Here is a 20,951-nt window from a genome sequence, read left to right as displayed (position 1 = left end):
AAGTAGTGACCATATATGCATAATTCTTATATATGAGTTTGAAGTGTAGGAAATGAAATGTAAAAGATTTATGAATATGTAAAAAAAAAGAAAAAAAAAGCAGATTTTGACCTAATGAGACGAAAATTGAATATAAACTGAGTGGAATTTAGAAATAAAATTGAAAAAGCGATTAGGGAGTGTGTTCCAGTGATGGAATTAAATCTATCTGCCTATACCCAGATGCCTTAATCCCGTAAGGGGTGGCCGCAAACAAATCACCTTCATGTCGCCTTGTCCTCTGCCATTTCCCTGCTCTCCCCTCAACTTACACCTTCCTCTCACATATACCCCTCTATTCCATCCCTCCATCTCATCCTTGGTCTCTCCCTCCCTATACCCCCCCCCCAACCTCATTACATACACTCTCTTTGTAAGTCTTTCACTCTCCGTCCTCTCCACATGGCCAAATCAGCTCAAAGTATCCTAATAGTTTCTTTCACATTCATATCCAGGCCACAACGCTCCTTCACTTCCTAATATGTCATTCTCTCTCTCCATGTAGCTCCACATGCTCCTCTCAAATAGCTCATATCCATTGCTCTCTATTGACTTGTGTCCTTTCAACAAAGTGCAAGCTTTTCTTCCATGTGTTAAGGTGGATATCACAGTACTGTCATTCACAGAGTTTTATTTCCATGTACAATTCCATATTTCTTATCGCTGCTTTCAATAAACCAGCAACCTTTCTTCCCCGTTGCACCATTTCAAGCACTTCATTCTCTAAAAACTTTCATCCTCATTCATCATACTACCCAAGTACTTAAATGCACTCACATTTTCCATTTCCTTACTATCCAGCCTCACTATGCCTTCAGTGACTTAATTTCTCTCGAAGAATATAACATTACTTTTCCCTACATTCACATTTAGATTCCGTTTCTTACATACTCTCCCAAAATCATTCACCAAGCTTTTGCAGTTCTCAATCGTCTTCACTTAACAATACAGTGCCATCTGCAAACAACAAGTTTCCAAATGCTGCCCTCTCTCATTAGGGCTGCTTCAACATCCATTGACCTATCTTCCATCTCTTTTATAACTCCATCCATATACATATAGAACAACCATGGAGACATGACATATTCCTGTTTCAATCCAACATTCAGGTAGAAAAACTCACTCAGTTCACCATCCACACGCACTGAGGCCCCAGCGCCCTTGTACACACTTTTCACAGCATTGAACAGGTTCTCATTAACTCCATACTTCGTTTTTGAATATTTCTTGTCTGTCCACTCTGTCATAATTATACTTCCTCCAAATCCATGAAAGCAGCATACAACTTCTTTCTCTTCTGTAGAACCTTTTCCGCTAAATACTTTAGGATTAATATTTGAGCAACGCAGCCTGTACCCTTCCTGAAATTTACCTGTTCATCTCCAACTAATTTCTCTGTCTTTCCCTAACTCAGTCAGTAAGTATCCTTCCATATAATTTTCCCATTATACTGAGAAGACAAATACGTCAGTGATAATCACACACTTCTTTTTCCTAATTCCTTTGTACAGAGGAATAATACATATCACCTTCAATGATCGAGGACTCTACCTTCCTCCCAGGCCTATCTGCACATCTTCCATATCCTTTCTATTTCTACCTACCCCCATGCTTCCGCATTTGCCACCACACTCCTTCAATCCTTTTGGGGTTTCTTCATTTTGACTTTCTTCATTATCCAGTAACAAACAAAAAGAGTGAAATAAATTCGAAGAATACGACAAATAAAAAATATCCAATGAGTAGAAAACTATATAACTCTCACCCCAGGAAAAATAAATAAATAAATAAAAAGAGGCTCTAGTGTCGTTTGAAGAGTATTAGGACCATTCAACGACAAGTGGTTGAAGATGTTGAGGACAGAGAATACAGAGAAGTAGAAAGGATAAAATGGTGTCTCCCAATATGAGAAACAATTATTATGCAAACTCGACTAACGAAAATAATTCTTTTAATAAATGTTAACTATGATTCTAAAACGTGAATCAGTCGTCTAAAAGCAAGGGAAAAACGGTGTTCCCGCTCAAAATGGTAGTATCCGAAACCGCCACCAGGCGACTGATCGGTTTCCTGCCCCTTCCTTCCCCCACAGCGTCTCTAGAGGCAAGTCTCAAAACTGTCAGTCTGTGTCTGCCCGCGCCGCGCATGCATAATGTGTGGTTCTTAGCATTGTACAAGACCTGCACTTGCTCACCTGTTACATCATGGTCCTACCGCTTCATAATAGGAATATCAGGATCACTTTGGAGATGAAAATGAATGTTATAGAGCTCAATGATATTATCAAGGCAAAAGGAACTCAGGGCAAAACGAACTCAAACATTGGATGTGAACTTGACTTGGGTGAATCGACAGTGAGGAACATTCTCAAGAAGGAGCAGATTTTACAAACCATCAAGAGTTATGGAGACCAGCAAGTGGACAGGCACAGTAAGGTTGCTAATACCTCAATTGTACAAATGGAACGTTACCTAGCACACTACATTCACAGATCTACTATATATCTTTGGGGAAGTTTTTCTTAATATGATCGTCAATAATGGGGAAGCACTGTAAATGACAATGATAGGGTGAGGTGTCGATCATACACATTTATATACATTGATTCAATGGTTTCTAATGTGGGAAATTTCCAATATTCAGCGCATTTTGTCACCCATACTCTCGCACACTGAGAGACCCCACTGTACAGATAAATTAAAAGTTAAGTAAGGAGAGAAACTAGGAATTAAATAAAAAGAAAGGAATGCATTATTGCAAAAAATGTAAGAGAGAATCCAAAAGTTTCTGGATGTATGTCCAAGAAAAGTTAACAAGAACAGGCATCCCTGCGTTATATGGAAGGGCATTAAGTAATGAGAAGACAAAGTCAGACAAAGATAAAGAAGAGGTATTGTCGAAACATTTCAGTGAGGTATTTACCGAGGAACCAGAGGGAGAAATTCCTAACCTCCCAACAAAAGAGGCACTAACTTTGTCAAACCTGGATGTTTCTTTGACTCATATAAAGCAGACCATAAAAATGTTGAGAAATAAATCACTAGGTCATGATGGGCTACACCCTAGAAGTATTAAGGAAGGATAAGAATAAATAGCCATGCCTCTGAAAATGCTATTTGAGTATTCACATAACAGAGGACGTTGCCATGTGACTGGAAGATAGCAAATATAACAGCTGTATTCAAGCAGAGAAATCATTCTGTTCCTTGGAAATTCAGACCAATTAGTTTAATTAGCATGGTGGTTAACCTAATGGAGTCATTGTTCAGAGATAAAATAATGGGACATATGAGGAGTAATAATCTTTTTAGCAAAAGACTGTTTTTCCCACTGAACTCACGACAACACTCCAGCTCATTAACCCGAGACGTCCCGTCGACGTATGGGTACGTTGCAACGATTTGCATTTGCCAGTCCCAGCGACGTACCGGTACGTCATGCAATTGCAAGGTCCCTAATTTGCACAATTTTCAATTTTTGCGTGTGATTTTTTGTATGTATACACGGGACACCTTCCTCTATTCCTCTACAAGATGCCAAGCAGAGACAATGCCTTACACCGCATAACCTCCCCCCTCCCCCCCTCATGCCATTGTCTTGGCAATTCACCTGTTACCAGTGACCTGGCCAGTAAAGATATTCAGGGCCAGAGTGATTCCCCAATCGATGACAATGTGGAGGACAATGTTTACACAGCATTAGAAGAAGAAACAGTCAGAAATAATGATCAGGTAATGTGGCAAAAAAAGGTCAGGTATGGTGATTAGTTAGTGAGTGAAACAATGCTTATAATGCCTTTATTACTGCTTGAAAACCATTATACTCTCATACTACATATAAATTCGTACCAAGTAAATAAATAAATAAATACCGTTTATGAGTGGATAAAATAGTTACCCTCCCACAGAACTCGTTTTCTTTGGTGCCAGCATGTTAGAAAACCCAGTCAGGTAAGGAGGAACTCCTACCTGGATTGAGTATTTTAAACCTCAGATGAGCGATTTCTCTATGAATTTTCAATGTCTCTCACCAAAAACGAAGATTTTAGCAAAAAAAAAAATTTTCGAAAATACCTCGGGATTGGGGGATGTTGGAGGTGTGGAAAACCTCGGGATGTGATGGGTTAAAGTGAATGATTAGTGGCCCAAGATACACGAGCAACGTCAAGCAGTGGAAATATCCTATTGCGACTTTATGAAGACCGTTGACAAAGTGCCTCACAGAAGACTTGGAAAAGATTAAGAGTTACAACATTAGTGAAACATGTCTACGTAAGCTGGACTGAATCTCTGTTAAGAAATGGACAACAATGTGTCATAGTAAAAGGTTATAAATCTGAATTGTATAAAGTTAAGGGTACAGGGGTCAGTTCATGGGCCATTATTATTTTTTTTCATTAGCGCTATATCGGAAGTAGTTCAGAATGGTAGTGAAAAATATGCATTTGCTGATGACACGAAGATGTTCAGGAAGATCAGGAACCAGACTGATTGTACCGTTTACTTACAAAAAACTTAGATGCTATCAAAAGATGATCAGAGAGGTGGCTGCACTCGTTTGATCCTAAGAAATGCAAGTTTATGAGAATTAGCGGACCAGATTTAATCAGAAATGAGTATAAAATGAAGGAAACAGTTGTTGAAGTAAACAGCGTGAAGGATATTGGGGTCATAAATGACACTAAGCTCATTTTCTCTCTAGTCATCTTGTTGAGAAGATAAATAAGGCAAACTGCATAGTTGGGCTAATTCAGCAAACATTTGTGTCTTAAGATGGAGAAATCTTTAATTTTTTATATGTAACTCTGGGTTGATCCCATTCAGAACATGCAAATAAGGTTTGGTGTCCTTACTTGGTGAAGGATTTGGAGTCAGGAGAAAATGTGCAGAGGAGAGTGACCAAACTAGCCCCAACACTGAAGAGTCTGAGCTACGAAGAAAGGTTGAGGAAGCTAGGATTACCAACGTTATCATACAGGAGGGCAAGAGACATGACTGAGACCTACAATACACTCTGCGGATAGTGTGACCCTGAAGTGTGCCAGGATAATTTTCAGTTGCGATAGGACCAATCAACAAGAGGCCATATTAAGAAGATTTATACGGAAAGAATCAGAAAAGATTAACGAAATATTCAATTTGCAATAGAATTGTTAATAATTGCTATGTATTACTCCAATGGATAGTGGATTCAGTTTTGCATTTTGATAGAAATTTTGATGAAGTTGGAGTACTCAGGACTTAAGTTACGATTATATAGCTGAAATACACATTCTTAAAATTAACTCGACTGCCACCACATATGAAGCCAATGTAATGGAGCTGGACCCACAGGCCTAACTCAGGCGTAGTCAAGAAGGTCAACTGTGAATGAACCCTTGCAATACACTCCTTCTTCTTGGTCTACCATCCCTCCAGCCAGCTTCAGAATACCTCAGATACAACCTCACCAAACATTAACACCGTCTTCTTGACATGATCACCAATTTAAGAACACCTTCTTTATACAAGTGTGCAGACAACAGTACTCCACATCTTTCATAACCCACATTACACCTTACCTGATCCACTTGCAGCACTCTTGACTACTCATTTCCATGCCAGATCAGTTTCACACCTTTAAGTTAGTCTACTTACAAAAACATTTTACTCTCCAGGTCATGAGCAAGCTGCAGTTGGGATTTGCCTCGAGCCCATATACAGCTCTGGAATCTTTCTCTGTAAACCTCAGTCTGGTACATGGTCCCATATCTGCACTCCAGCACTTCTGTTAGGGACTGATAACTGTTCCTATCCTCCACTGACATTTGGCCAAGACTCTCCGTTGCAGCACCCTTGAGGCTTGTAGCAAGCTGCACTGCCTTCTGCCTACCATCTTAATCATTCTGATCTGCAGGCAACTCAAAATGTACACAGAATAAGCTTCCCAAGATACTTTGCCATCAAATTCCTGAGGTGTATTTTTAACTGGACAGCCATTATAACCATGCACTTCACTGGTTTTGGGCCTAAAAACAGGAGCATCATAATAAAGTCCAGGACTTAAAATGTCTGCATTCTGAGTATTCAACCCTGTATTGCTACCTTTAGATGCTTGGGATTCATCAAAGATAAAGCATACACTTCCTCTTTTTTTTTTTTTTTTCCATATGCTCCCTGTACACTAACATGAGGCTCGGCAGTGCAATATTTCTCTACAACCTCAATTCTCTTATTAGTTATATTCAAATGCTTCAACTGGTCATCTACATGCTGTCTGCACCCAATCGCTTATTGTTTACTTCACATTTCTGCTGCTGTAGATCAGTGTATGCTTCCTCTTGACTGTTGTTGTTCTTCATTCATTTCCCCCATGGAAGCATCTAGCTGTCCTTGCATGCTTAGTTGTAATTCCCTCTGTTGCTCCTGTAATCCCTCTTGCAGCTGTTCATATCGTTCTTTCTGTCCTTCATTCTGTGCCTGTAATTGTTCTTTGAGGTCTTTCTGTCCTTCATTGTGTGCCTGTAATTGTCCTTTGAGTTCTTTCCTTCATTCTGTGCCTCTAGTTGTACACTTTGTGGCTGTAATTGTTCTTTGAGTTCTCCCTGCCCTTCATTCTGTGCTTGTAATTGTTCCTTGAGTTTTTTTTCTGCCCTTGCTTCTGTGCTTGTAATTGTACACTTTGTGCCTGTAATAGCTTCATAAATGCAAACAGCAATCCCTCATCTTGTCTAGCTTGCTCTCTTGTTTGTACACCTTCTTCCTCGATGTCGAAGGTTTAGACTCACTGCAGCTCTTTATGATCCACCCTCCTGATACTGCTGATAGGTCCCCTTCCCACTCTGCCACAGACGTCAGCAGTAGTACAGTTTAGGAAGGACATTGCCCAGTGAGTTGTTCTTCCTGTGCTCAGCCTTTCTGTGTACAGCACACAAGATCAGCTGAAGCGAAAATAAACATTGGCTTCTTAAGTTCACTCTTTTTTTTTTTTTTTCCATATAATATATATATATATATATATATATATATATATATATATATATAATATATATATATATATATATATATATATATATATATATATATATATATATATCATAGTATATTTACTACATTCGTGCCCCTTCAGTACTGTAGGTAAGTTTCCTTGTGTTTTGTCGTGAGGCATAGTGGCACTAGTTACTTATCTGCTGAAGAGTTGAATAAAAGATTCTGAAATATGTGAAGACTTTATCTGAACCATCTGTCTCATTGACAATTGTTGTTGTTGTTGTTTTTGATGTTTTTGTTGCTGGTGGTGGTGGTGTTTGCTGTTTTCAAGGTGACAGTGGGGATCTTGTTACGGTTGTTGATGGTGGTGATGTTGATGATTTTGATGTTGATGATTTTGATGTTGTTGTTGTTGCCCCTGGTTCACCTGGATGTGAACTCAGTAGGATGAGTTTTAAAACTGTCCATTTCTTGAGATCTAGCAAAGCCAATTCGGGGGACAGGGTGTTAAGGGACATTTACATAAAGTCAATGGAATTACCCAATTATTTCGATGCCACAACATAAACACTTCCTTCTTTAATACCTCTCTTTGTAAGAGGCTTGTGAAATGTCAACAATTCGAGGCGCTACCGAAATATTACTGAAATTCGAAAGCAGGGCGGAAACCGCTTATTTTATGGTGTGTGAATGTTGGCTGGCAGTGCATGCACCTTTCGTTTGTTAGTGTGGCAGTTGGTGTTGTGCAGAGTGGATGCGTTCGCTGCATGTGTGTGTTCTATATTGCTGTGTTTGGGTTAGTCTGTGAATTTTATGATCTAAAACATGGAGGATGTGAGAAGGCAAGGTGTGTGCATCAAGTTCTGCATGAAACTCGGGAAGAACACAGCAGAAACAGATAAACTGTTAAAACAAGCATTTGGTGATAATGCTTTGGGGGTTATACAAATCAACTACTTGTTTAAGCATTTTAAAAACTGACGGACGTCAACAGATAAGGATGCACGTTCTGGTCGCCCTTCCAACCAGTTCAGCTTCTGACAGTGTGGCCAAAGTTTAAGCCACCATCCTCAAAGATCACAGGAGGACAATCCACAATGTTTGTGACTGTTAGCCAATCATATGGAACTTGCCAACACATTTTGTCTGGCGACGTCAGGCGAAAACGTCCAGACAAGCGGCACACAAATGAATGGGTGCTTTACAATGAGAATGCACCCGTGCACAGAGACTGTTTTTCAGCAGCTTTTGACATCAAAAACATGCCAGTTGCCCCAAGCCCCTCACTCACCAGATTTGGACTCAAGTGATTTTTTCATGTTTCTAAAAATTAAAATCCACCTGAAAGAACTAAGACTGGACACCACTGAGGAGATCCAGGACAATAACACAGAAGGTCCTGAACAAGGGGGAGGTAGTTGCTGAATCGGTAGAGAGGCGGCTTGCAGTCCTAATGGACCCAGGATCGAATCCCGGCTGGGGTAGGGAACAATTTAAGGATTTGAATTTCCTAAAAAGCAAACTTTCCTGATCTACCAGATGACCCGCCGACATGTCGTAAAAATACCCCCGCTAATACCAGTACACCAGTCCTGTATGAGACAGCCCTAGCATGTATTCAATATTGACGGTGGGTGTTAGCGCCGAAGTGGTGACATTTGGAGGTGTAGGAGGACTACTGGACCTTGGGATAGGCCACTGTCCCCAAGAAATAGGCCCTGAGCCTTTGCCCAGAGTCGGACACGTAAAAAAAAAAAAAAAAAAGCTGATGCTCAAGGACTTCCAGAACGCGTTCCCATCGTGGGAGAAGATCTGCGATCGATGTTTGCACGCCAAAGGAGACTACTCGTAAAGAGACGGTGGTGATATGACGTAAGTTTTTTTTCCTTCACTTGTCAAATTTCGGGAACTTTTGGGTTGCACCTCGGGCATTTTTGTCTTACTGTATTGTCACCATTTGAATGATGCAGGGTGAAGAAAAAAATGTATTTGTATTTTCCACCATAAATTAACTGGTAAAAAGTGCATTAAGAATTTCGGCCATGCCAATCTGACTTTAAATATGATCATTGCCTAAGAGTAGCAGGAATAGTTAATGTTAACATCTTTGTGTTATGATGCTGTTATAGATTGGAAAAAATAATACACATAAATTACTTCGAGTTTTTATTTTCTCAGAATCTGGCATTGCATACACCTCATAAGAGTGTAAGGACTTATAAACAAGCATTTTTTTTTTTCTTACTGATGGAAATACCTTAATAATACACATGGTACCCCTGGAAGTCTTTTCTGTTTTATTCATGTGTACTCAAAAAATACTAATAATATGAATGTAACAATTATAGTGCCTCAAGACTGAGGGGTCAGATACTAAATTATTTTATGGACCAGTTTTCTATCAATAAAAAATATTCTGCCTGCGGGAAACATACGAAATATTTATCAGTCTAATGTTAGTTTTGTAGGTCCCGATCTAGGAGAAGGGTGAAGCTCCAACACCAGCAGCCTCTCCACCACAAAGGCCACACTACCCAGGGTGATACCCACCAGGAGAAGCAGCAGAGGTCCCTGTATATCGGTATAAGACAGACTCCTGAAATTAGCTTGTCTGTGTTCTGTTCCATCCTGCCCCTGTTTTCTTTGTTCCCTCTGTTTCATTCGACTTTCAAGTGCAGCGACTTCCAATGTTTCCCTTTTCCACTGCTCATACAGACCAGCCTGAAAACAGAATGTTGCAGTAGTGAGCCGTAGACGAACCTAGAATAGACTTCATCAGTGCCCTGTGTAGTAAATGTTCAATTTTATTTATAAAATGACTAGGAATCTCTTAACTGACAGTGTCATAACATTTATATTTTGCCTTCTGTCTTCTAATTCACTGAACATATTGAATTTATGCGCAGTCACCCGATATATGCATGTCTAATGACAAAAAAACACGTTAAGAATCGATTAAACCATCTGCTCTACAACTATGATAAAGTGAATGCATTAAATATTGTTGAGATGCGGGATTTTCCAGTTAGGTAGTGCCAGAGTATTCCCGACGTTTCTCAAAGTTTCTCGTAGTTTGTGATGTGTCAGAGTTGCCAGTCAGCCTGCTGTTTGTTAGCAGAGTTATTTTGTAAGTTATGCATTAAGTTCTGTGCTCTAACTCTCTATAATGTTTTATTTATGTGACTGTTCATTAAATCATGTAATTTTTTATCTCAGTTTCAATGGTAAATAATTTAGAGTGTTATGGAGTGTAAGAAAACTCTGGCATGTTTTGGATAACTCTGAGTTGGTAACTACTGTAACCGTTGCTCCCATTGGAATGCATGAAAATTGTGGAGAAGTGTAGAACACTCTAGAATATAGGAAGTTTATACAAGGATGGGGAAGAGACTAGAGCAGTTTCAGTCACTTTTCAGTTCAGTTTGAGTGTAGTGCAATGTCAGTGCAGTGAAATTTGTATATCATCAGTACTTGTGAAAACTGTGAAGTGTTGTAGGCAAGCATTAAGTGTAATAGAAGTTAGTGAAGATTATCTCTGGTACTTGTGAAAACAGTGAAGTTGGTAAGCATTACATGTAAGTATATGGAAAAAAAAAAAAAAGACAGTGAACTTAAGAAACCAATGTTTATTTTCGCTTCAGCTGATCTTGTGTGCTGTACACAGAAAGGCTGACCACAGGAAGAACAACTCACTGGGCAATGTCCTTCCTAAACTGTACTACTGCTGACGTCTGTGGCAGAGTGGGAAGGGGACCTATCAGCAGTATCAGGAGGGTGGATCATAAAGAGCTGCAGTGAGTCTAACCTTCGACATGGAGGAAGAAGGTGTACAGACAAGAGAGCAAGCTAGACAGGATGAGGGATTGCTGTTTGCATTTATGAAGCTAATACAGGCACAAAGTGTACAATTACAAGCACAGAAGCAAGGGCAGAAAAAAAACTCAAGGAACAATTACAAGCACAGAATGAAGGGCAGGGAGAACTCAAAGAACAATTACAGCCACAAAGTGTACAACTAGAGGCACAGAATGAAGGAAAGAACTCAAAGGACAATTACAGGCACACAATGAAGGACAGAAAGACCTCAAAGAACAATTACAGGCACAGAATGAAGGACAGAAAGAACGATATGAACAGCTGCAAGAGGGATTACAGGAGCAACAGAGGGAATTACAACTAAGCATGCAAGGACAGCTAGATGCTTCCATGGGGGAAATGAATGAAGAACAACAACAGTCAAGAGGAAGCATACACTGATCTACAGCAGCAGAAATGTGAAGTAAACAATAAGTGATTGGGTGCAGACAGCATGTAGATGACCAGTTGAAGCATTTGAATATAACTAATAAGAGAATTGAGATTGTAGAGAAATATTGCACTGCTGAGCCTCAAGTTAGTGTACAGGGAGCATATGGAAAAAAAAAAAAAAAAGAGGAAGTGTATGCTTTATCTTTGATGAATCCCAAGCATCTAAAGGTAGCAATACAGGGTTGAATAATCAGAATGCAGACATTTTAAGTCCTGGACTTTATTATGATGCTCCTGTTTTTAGGCCCAAAACCAGTGAAGTGCATGGTTATAATGGCTGTCCAGTTAAAAATACACCTCAGGAATTTGATGGCAAAGTATCTTGGGAAGTTTATCCTGTGTACATTTTGAGTTGCCTGCAGATCAGAATGATTAAGATGGTAGGCAGAAGGCAGTGCAGTTTGCTACAAGCCTCAAGGGTGCTGCAATGGAGAGTCTTGGCCAAATGTCAGTGGAGGATAGGAACAGTTATCAGTCCCTAATAGAAGTGCTGGAGTGCAGATATGGGACCATGTACCAGACTGAGGTTTACAGAGAAAGATTCCGGAGCTGTATATGGGCTTGAGGCAAATCCCAACTGCAGCTCACTCATGACCTGGAGAGTATGGCATACAAGGCATACCCTGGAGCAGCACCAAACCTGTTGGTTATTCTTCTGAGGGACCAGTTCATCAGTGTTCTTGATAGTGCAAAGTTGAATGTGCAAGTGAAGCAGTCACAACCCAGAAGCATGCATGGAGCACTAGCCAGGGCTCTAGAATTTGAATCCTGTGTTAGGTCCAGTACATCCACTTTTCAGGCCAGTCATAGTGTAGGATTCAAGGTAGGAAAGGGACAAGTATATGATGTGAAAAAATTTGAGGGAAGTTACTGGTACTGTGAAAAGCCAGGACATAGAAAAGAGGAATGCTACTAGAGAAGAGAACAGGAGAAAACCGGAGGAGGTTGCTGCTTCTACGGGAAGCCGGAACACAAGAAGGAGCATTGTTACAAATGGAAGAAGGAGCAAGAACAGAGCAGTCCAAGGAAATCTACAAGTGTACAAAACAGTGTTCGACATGTAGTGAGCTGGAACACTTCAGTTCTGAGTGTCAAAAGAAGAAAAAGGAGGATAAGAAGAAGGCTGCAGAAGACCAGGAAGAAGTGGAAAACTAGTGAAAGCTGGTGTTATGAGGCAACCACCAGCCGGCTTTTCCCATGTAGCCCCACCACCTAGAAAATGAATGAGAACTGCAATCGACAGTGTGTGAGTAGGTGGAAGAATAAATGGAAAGAAGTGTTCCCTGGTGATTCACTCAGCCTCAGAGCAGACTTGTGAGGCCTGATGTGTTACATCATCGGCATCTGCCTAAGTCATCAGAACAATTGTGTGGCATAACTGGGCACTGTGTGGAATTGAGGGGACCCTTGGGTGTCCAGGCTGAAGTGGCAGGGCAAGAGGCCACACTTCCAGTCTATTTAACCGAGATGGAAGATCCTTGCCTTCTTAGTCTGGATTATCTGATGTCAATGGGATGTGAGCTGGACTTCTGAGGTTCGAGGAAAGTCGGTTCCTGTCATGGCAGTGGGATGTACAGTACCAGTTCTGGTGGCGAGGTGAGGGCGCTCTGCACTACACTGATACCCTCAAAATCAGAAATATTGCTCCAGTGCAAGGTGAGTGGCTCTGTTGCTAGCAGTCTATGGGTAGTGAAGCCTTATGTACGGTGTAAGACAAAGGCCAGAGTGATGGTAGGGAGAACTTTGGTGGACATAGTTGCAGGTGAAGTGCCGGTTGTGGCGGCCAGTTTCTCCCGTGAGACACAGAAGATCAACGAGGGAGAAATTGTGGGACTGTGCCAGGCGGTGGACTGTGAGTGGCATCAGAGGAAGGCCTGTAAAAGGAATGTAGTCAAAGAAGATGCGTATCTGCCAGACCATTTACAAGACCTATTTTCAATGCGTTGCCAATGTCTGGATGACTCACAAATGTTGAAGTTGAGGCAGCTGCTGACGAGGTATGCTGATTCTTTTTCACCAGAGACCTACAGCTGGGGTGTACTGATCTGATGGAGCATTACACAGACACCAGGGATCACTGCCCGATAAAACAGCCAGTGTGGAGGACGGAGCCAGCCCAATAGCAAGAAATGGCGAGGGTAATGGAAAAGTCCAGCTGTCCTTGGGCATCAGCAGTGGTTCTGGTAAGGAAGAAGGATGGCCCAGTAAGGTACGGTGTAGATTATCGAACCCTGAATGAGGAGACAGTGAAAGGTGAAAGATGCACACCCCTTGTCAAGAATTGATGACACCCTGGATGCTCTGTCAGGTGTCAAATGGCTCTCCACCCTAGACATGAGGGCAGGATATATTCAGGTAAAGGTTGCAGAGAAGGACAAGAAGAAGACAGTTTTTTTTTTGTACAGGCAGGGGGTATGGCAGTTTAAAGTGATGCCATTTGGCCTATGCAATGCCTCAGCCACTTTCGATCGTCCTGTGGATCGTGTACTGGAAGGCCTGCACTGGCAGACAGCTCTTCTCTATCGGGACTGTGTAATTGTGTTTGGAATGACTTCTGTCCAGGAACTGGAGAGGCTGTCAGAGGTGCTGAACGGGATCAGAGCAGCGCACCTCAAGCTAAACCCCGAGAAGTGTTACGTGTTCCAGAAGGAAATGAAGTACCTCGGACACATTGTAGGTGAGGGTAACGACTGTACTGATTCAGAGAAGGTGGCAGCTGTGGAAAACTGGCCAGTTCCAACTAGTGTGAAAGAGCTACGGAGTTTCCTGGGCTTGTGTTCCTACTATTGGCATTTTGTCAAGGACTGTGCAACAATAAGTGCACCTCTGCACAAGCTGGGGAAGAGGCAGACGTTTGTATGGACAGTAGTGACTCAGAAAGCCTTCAACAAATTCAAGCATGCACTAGCAAGCTCTCCAGTGTTGCCATACCCAGACCAGAGTCAGCCAATTATCTTGGACTGTGACGCTACTGACCATGGTATTGGTGGAGTCCTGTCGCAGAGAAAGGATGACAAAGAGCATGTGGTGGGATATTACAGCAAGAAGTTCAGCCCATTGGAGTGGGACTACTGTGTGACCCGTATGGAGCTCTTGGCAGTGATTAACAGCCTTGATTTCTTCCATCCCTACTTGTATAGGTCCTACTTAATCATCAGGACAAACCATGCTGCACTGAAGTGGCTGAAGATGTTAAAGAAACTGGAAGGACATCGGGCACACCATCTCGGGAAGCTAGACCAGCACAGTTATGAGGTGCAGCCATATCATGGGCGGGTATATGGCAATGCTGATAGCCTGAATCGCCAGCCTTGTGACCCAGAGTGCTGGCAGTGTAGTAAAAAAAGAATATCATTGTAAGAAATGCAGCCATACTTAAGTGACAGGAATAGGAAATGAATGAATGAAATAAAATGTGACATGGTGGTGCAACAGCAGAGGTCATATGCCAACAAACAAAAAATTTGAAGAAAGTCAAAATACATAAAAAACGATAAAAGCAAAGAGATCAACAATGCAAAAAACAAACAAACAGTTTAAGAATAAAAGAAACCACCAAAACTAAAAACATGATGGGAAGATAAAGGTTATAATTAGAACATTATCACCAAAACACAGACTAAAATATGGAAAGGCCCCACAGCTTGTGGAGAAGGCCAGAACTCAATACAAAAGAGAAGGTGCCTCCCCCATAGCACAAGCCTCTTCCCCAAGAACCAAGGAAAGAAGGTACGATCCGTTGCCAGCTCGGCACCTGGAAAGGTACTGCCGACGAAGGTCCCCAAGACTGGGCCATTCAACAAGGAGATGCCGCACAGTCAAAGGAACCAAACAGTCATCACAATAGGGAGGGGGCGCCCTCTCCATTAAAAAAACCATGAGTCAGTCTAGTGTGGCCAATCCGGAGACAGGCCAAAGCAGCACAGCTGTTGCCCACTGTCAGGACAGTCTCACATACCCCCCCTCGCCCAGGTTCATATGAATGCTGCAGAGTTTGTTCATCCCTGCTGCATTCCACCTCCTCTGCCAGCAGAAATGGACAGCCTCCACAGTGGCTGCACAAGAATCTTCGGATGGGACATAGTAATGATGAGAAGGGTGAGAGGCAGCAGCTCTAGCCACAAGGTCAGCACGCTCATTGCCCACGACCCCCACATGAGCAAGGACCCAACAGAGTTGTACAGAGCATCCTCACCTACATCATATGAAGAGCCACTCCAAGACAGACAGGACTTGGGGATGTGATGGGAAGCCATGAAACAAAGCTTGTAGGGCACTCTCTGAGTCACTAAAAATGGTAAAAGATGCTGGAGGAAAACTAAAAATCAATTTAAATGCAACTAAAATGGCAGTAAGTTCAGCGGTAAAAACAGATGCAGAAGAAGGAAGATTCCCAACACGGCTAAAATCATGAAAAATGACACCAAAGCTTGTCCCCAAACGGGATATAGAGCCATCAGTATATACAGGGATCGAGTCATTGTGAGCAGAGGCATTTTCTAAAAAATAAGACAAAGCTGCCCTTGAGGAAAGAGAGGCCTTCCTCTCAAGGAAGTAATCACATGGTTGTACCTCTGGGAGAAGCCAGGGAGCCACTCGGGGGAAACGCAAGGGGGAAACCCAACTCCCCCATGGCAGCCCTAGCTCAATATCCAAATGGGTGTGGATAGCAAGGGTGGATGTCATAAAAGGAGAGAAGAGCGACCTCAGAGACAGCCTTACAACTCAGTGAGGCTGGAAGATGGTGAAGGCAGTGCCAACACTGCACCATCAAGGACAGCAGAGATCCAGTGGTGGTTTGTTTGAATCAACCAACAGACTTTCAATTGGGGAAGACCGGAAAGCCCCAGTTGACAGACAAATCCCAGCATGATGGACCAAATTTATTGGATGCAGCCATGCCTCAGTGGCAGACGAGTATACCACACACCCATAGTCCAATTTGCTCCTTACTAAGGCATGGTAAAATAGGAGAAGAATGGTTCTGTCAGCGTCCCAAGACAAGTGAGATATGGTCCCTAGGAGAGACAGGGTACGGAGGCCTGGTAGTCGTAATGAACGGATATGAGGTACCCACGTCAGTCTCCTATCAAAGACAAAGTCTGAGAAACCTTGTCTCATCGACACATCACAGCCTGTGGCCATATAACTGAAGGTCTGGGTCGGGGAGAACTCCTCTCATGTCAGAAATGCAAGGGCACTATCTTTGTTGGGGAGAAACAGAAGCCGTGCATGGTGGCCCACCAAGAGACCCTGTCTAGAGCAATCTGCATGCGACATTCAGCCATGGACATTCGGAAAGCAGCATACAACAGGGCCAAATCATCAACATAGACTGAGCGTGACACACCTGGAATAGAGGACACAATACCGCCCAATGCTATAACAAAAAGGGTCACACTGAGGACACTTCCTTGAGGCACCCCTTCCTCCTGAGGGTATGAAGGAGACAGGGTGGCGTCAATCCTAACCTTGAATGAACGGTCACACAGAAAATTTAATATAAACAGGGGCAGCCTACCACATAAACCAAAAGAATGCAGTTGTTGGAAGATACCAAACCGCCATTTAGTATCATATGCCTTTTCTAGGTCAAAGAAAATGCACACCAGATGCTGCTGTTTAGCAAAAGCATGTCATGCTTCAGCCTAAAGATGGACAAGTGCATCTGCTGTTGAGCAACATTTTCGAAAACCAGACTGACACCGAGAGAGACATTCATTCCTTTCTAGGAAATACATTAGGTGCATGTTGACAATTTTCTCAAATAATTTGCACAAGCAGGATGTCAAGGCAATTGGCCGATACTCCAGGGTACAAACCTGTCTTCCCCGGCTTGTGGAATGGCAGGACAATAGCCTCACACCAAGAGGTGGGAAGAGAAGATTTTCTCCAGACTGTATTAAAAAGGCTGAGGAGAAAAGACAAGGCATCATCATGCAGGTGTTGAACCATCGTGTAGGGAATATCATCCAGCCCTGGTGAGATGTCATGACAGAGGGAGAGGGCAGATTGGAGTTCGCAAATAGAGAAACGGAGGATGTAGGACTCCACATTCCCTGAATGTAAGTCCAGTACCCATGCCTCCTCTATCTCCCATTGTCTGGCAAAAATTGGAGAGCTAGTATCTCTATGACTGACTGCTGGAAAGGCAGACACAAAAATATCAGCCACAGCTGGAGGGTCACCAACAGGCTCACCATTAGACATCAGCTCAGGAGACCTGCCTTGAGTGAATTTTCCAGAGATCTATTGCACCCTCTTCCACACCTGAGACACTGGCATCTTTGAGTTTACAGATGACACATAGCCATTCAAGAGTCCCACCTAGCTTGTTTCAGTACCTGACGAGCCTTAGCCCTCGCCCTTTTGAACTCGAGAAGATAATGCTCTGTCCGGCATCTGTGATAATGGGAGAAAGCTAACTTGTTCTCACGTACAGCAACACTTCAATCATCATTTCACCATGGGACAAGTTGATAGCGATATGTTCCAGAGGTTTTAGGAACAGCATGGAGGGCAGCAGAATCCAGAACGGAGGTAAAGAATGAAACAGCCTCATCAACATGTGGAAAGGCTTCAACTGAGACAGCAACAGAAATCAGAGAATAGAAAAGAGACCAGTCTGCCTTATCCAATCTCCACCTTAGTAGACGGGAACAGGGACTAGATACTGCTGCAGTAAGGATGATGGGAAAGTGAACACTTCCATGGAGATCCTCCATAACCTCCAGGTAAAGTCTAGGAGACGGTCAGGAGGGCAGACAGAGAGTTCAATTGTGGTAAATGAACCCGTTTGGGGGTGAACATGTGTAATCATCCCAGTATTGAATAGGACAAGATCCTCATCCTCCAATAAGGATGCCAACAAACTCCCACACTGGTTAACAAGACAGTCACCCCACAAAGGGTGGCAATCATTAAAGTCCCCCAAAAGAAGAAAAGGCGTAGGTAACTGACCAAGAAGGTTCTCAAGTTCCACCCTACCGACTGGTGTGTTGGGTGGTAAATAAATGGAACAAACTGTATACCAGCAGTGGGCATACAACCACACAGCAACACACCGGAAGTCAGACCGGAGGTGGACTGGCTGATGAGGGATGTCAGCCCTCACCAAAACAGCACCACCTCCAACAGGACCCTGGGTCGGCAATGAGTAAAAAGCATTGGACCCAGGTGGTGCATGAGTGGCAAACCCTACAAGAGCTTCCTGGAGACACAAGCACAAAGGAGAATAAGTCAGGAGGGTCCACAGCTCCTCCCAATTACCACACAGCCCTCGACAATTCCATTGTAATATACTGGCTGAGAATGCCACAGTACCCACAGCGAAGGAAGAATCAGGTTGAGGGGCGAGACAACCTTGCCCCCGACAAGCATCCAGATTTAGGTTGCTGCTTAGAACTGCCCTTAGAAAAGGACTGCCTGGCACCGTTAGGATGTACAGTGTGCCGCCCAGCTGAAGATAACCTGGAGGAAGAAGAAGAGGGCTGAACAATGGTCTTCTTCTTTGGTGAAGCAAGAGATAGTTTGGCAGGGGGACCACAAGCTGCCCTAGCCAGAATAGAGCAGGCAGTGCCACTATGAGAAGAAGCACGATCGGTAGCACATCCCACAGTACCGGAACCCTGAGAGGGCAAGGCCTCATGCAGCTGAGCAGGTGCATCAACGACCTGGGTACCACCACTGCTGGTGGTGGCTGGGTCATCAACAGAATGCCATCCTCAGTCTGCACTTGCCCCTACCCCTGAGCATCCCGAGTAGGAGGAGTAGTGGGCTCCACTGCAGAGATCTTTGGTAGCAGTGCTTTGATCTCTGCGCACTATGAGAAGCCAAGGCGATGCTTGTCATGCACAGGAGGGACATCGGGAGCAAGGTGTAGCAATGACATGGGTGTTTGCCACAGGAGAAACTGAAGGAACTGGGATGGGGGAGGCACTCCCAGATGCTGGAAGCACCACCCCAGAGGGGACACCCCCAGAGACAGGAGCCACCTCCCCAGAGGAAGCACAGCTGCTTCCAGGCTGCACTCCCTCAGTGGAACCCACAGGGCTGAGAAGGCCGAGAAGTAGAACCCCGAGAATTTGATGGGGCATTGTGTGATGGCAGGGGTACCTGCTGGGTAGCTTTAGCACGAGACAAGGCAGCAGGAAAGGTAACCCCAGGGCAAACGAAACTCTCCCTTACCCTGGCCGTTGCCTCAGAAAAGGATATTTTCTCCTTCATTCGGACAGAAATTAAACTCATACTCAAACTTGTATACATCACAATCCCTTGAGGAGGCTGCATGCACTCCTCCACAGTTTAAACATTTAGAGGGTTGAAAATAATCAACCATACCATGAGAAACTTCACCACAATTTCCACAAACTTTAGGAAGGCCAGACGCTTCCTGCATGCAAGAACGGCGAACATGACCAAACCTTTGAATATAATAGCACCTTCTAGGTCGGGGAACATAAGGCTTAACCTTAACCCGCCCCATGTCAATGCTATTTTAAAACGGTGTGACGTAATTGCGTGCACAATTCCAATGCCGTTTTAAAACGGTCTCGATTTCAAAAATTGATTGTGACTGCAATTTTCAAGCTAGGCGTGCAAAAATTGGTGTGCTTGTAGGGCAACCCTTTCTCTATCTGCCTTCAGGTGGCCTGACCCATACACCCACGCGCTCCCGCCTCACGCTCGCTCTGCCTCACTCTGCTTGTGTCAGGCATACAGTGCAGTGAAGCCTCGCCACAGTCTCTCTGACGAGGAGATTCAGGACCTCCTGAGGGTTCCCTACACTGGGGAAAGTGATCTGGAGGATGATGACACGCAGGATAAGGACTACATCCAGCCTGAGGAGGAAAGTAGTAATGATGACAAAATTCCCTCACCTAGAAAATCCAGGTATGTAGGCTACACTAGGGCAACACGTGGTAGGAGGCCACCTGCACGACGTTGCCTTTCACATCACGACAATGAGGAGGAGAGGGAGAAGGAAGGTAGTCCTGCAGTTGAAAGGTGGTTGGGGAGGCAAAGAATTTCACCACGTTGGGAGGAAAGTGTGAGGAGGAAGCATGGAAGATTTGGGAAAGTTGCATTGTTGGGGGAGAGTGACTCATCTCGCCTGCACTCTCCCTTGCCTCCCCATGACCCAGCTCAGCCCAGCACCTCAGGACAAAGGCTTCCTGTCTTACCCACACCCAGCACCTCACGTGAAACTCTTCCGCCATTCCCCACACTTCCTCATGCTTCCCCACAGCCAAAGGAACTCAAAGGCGATGATGATGATGAGGAGGAAACGACGTGGGAGTGGGAGGACGGTAGTGACTTTGTCCCCCACATTCACTCGTTCACCCACGAAAATGAGGCCAGGTTTAGTGTCCCTGAACTTCACCATATCTCCAGTAGGCTTGACTTTTTCAGGAACTACTTTCCTGTGGAGTTTGTTTTGAAGACTGTGGCCCTGACCAATGGTTTGCTGCATTTGAACGTGGGGGAACAACACAGACACGACACAGCCGATTGTTTGAACCTGACGTGACCCTGGGTAAAATGTATGTGTTCTTAGCACTTGTGCTTTTGATGGGGATATTGAAAAAAAATCAGCTTCCCTCATATTGGACTGTGGGTCCAGTAATGGTGACACCA

The sequence above is a fragment of the Coenobita brevimanus genome, chromosome 22, assembly GCF_032717465.1.
Source record: "Coenobita brevimanus isolate Jiangsu-jjx chromosome 22, ASM3271746v2, whole genome shotgun sequence".
NCBI classification, from domain to species: domain Eukaryota; kingdom Metazoa; phylum Arthropoda; class Malacostraca; order Decapoda; family Coenobitidae; genus Coenobita; species Coenobita brevimanus.
Note: the sequence above shows the minus strand (reverse complement) of the source record.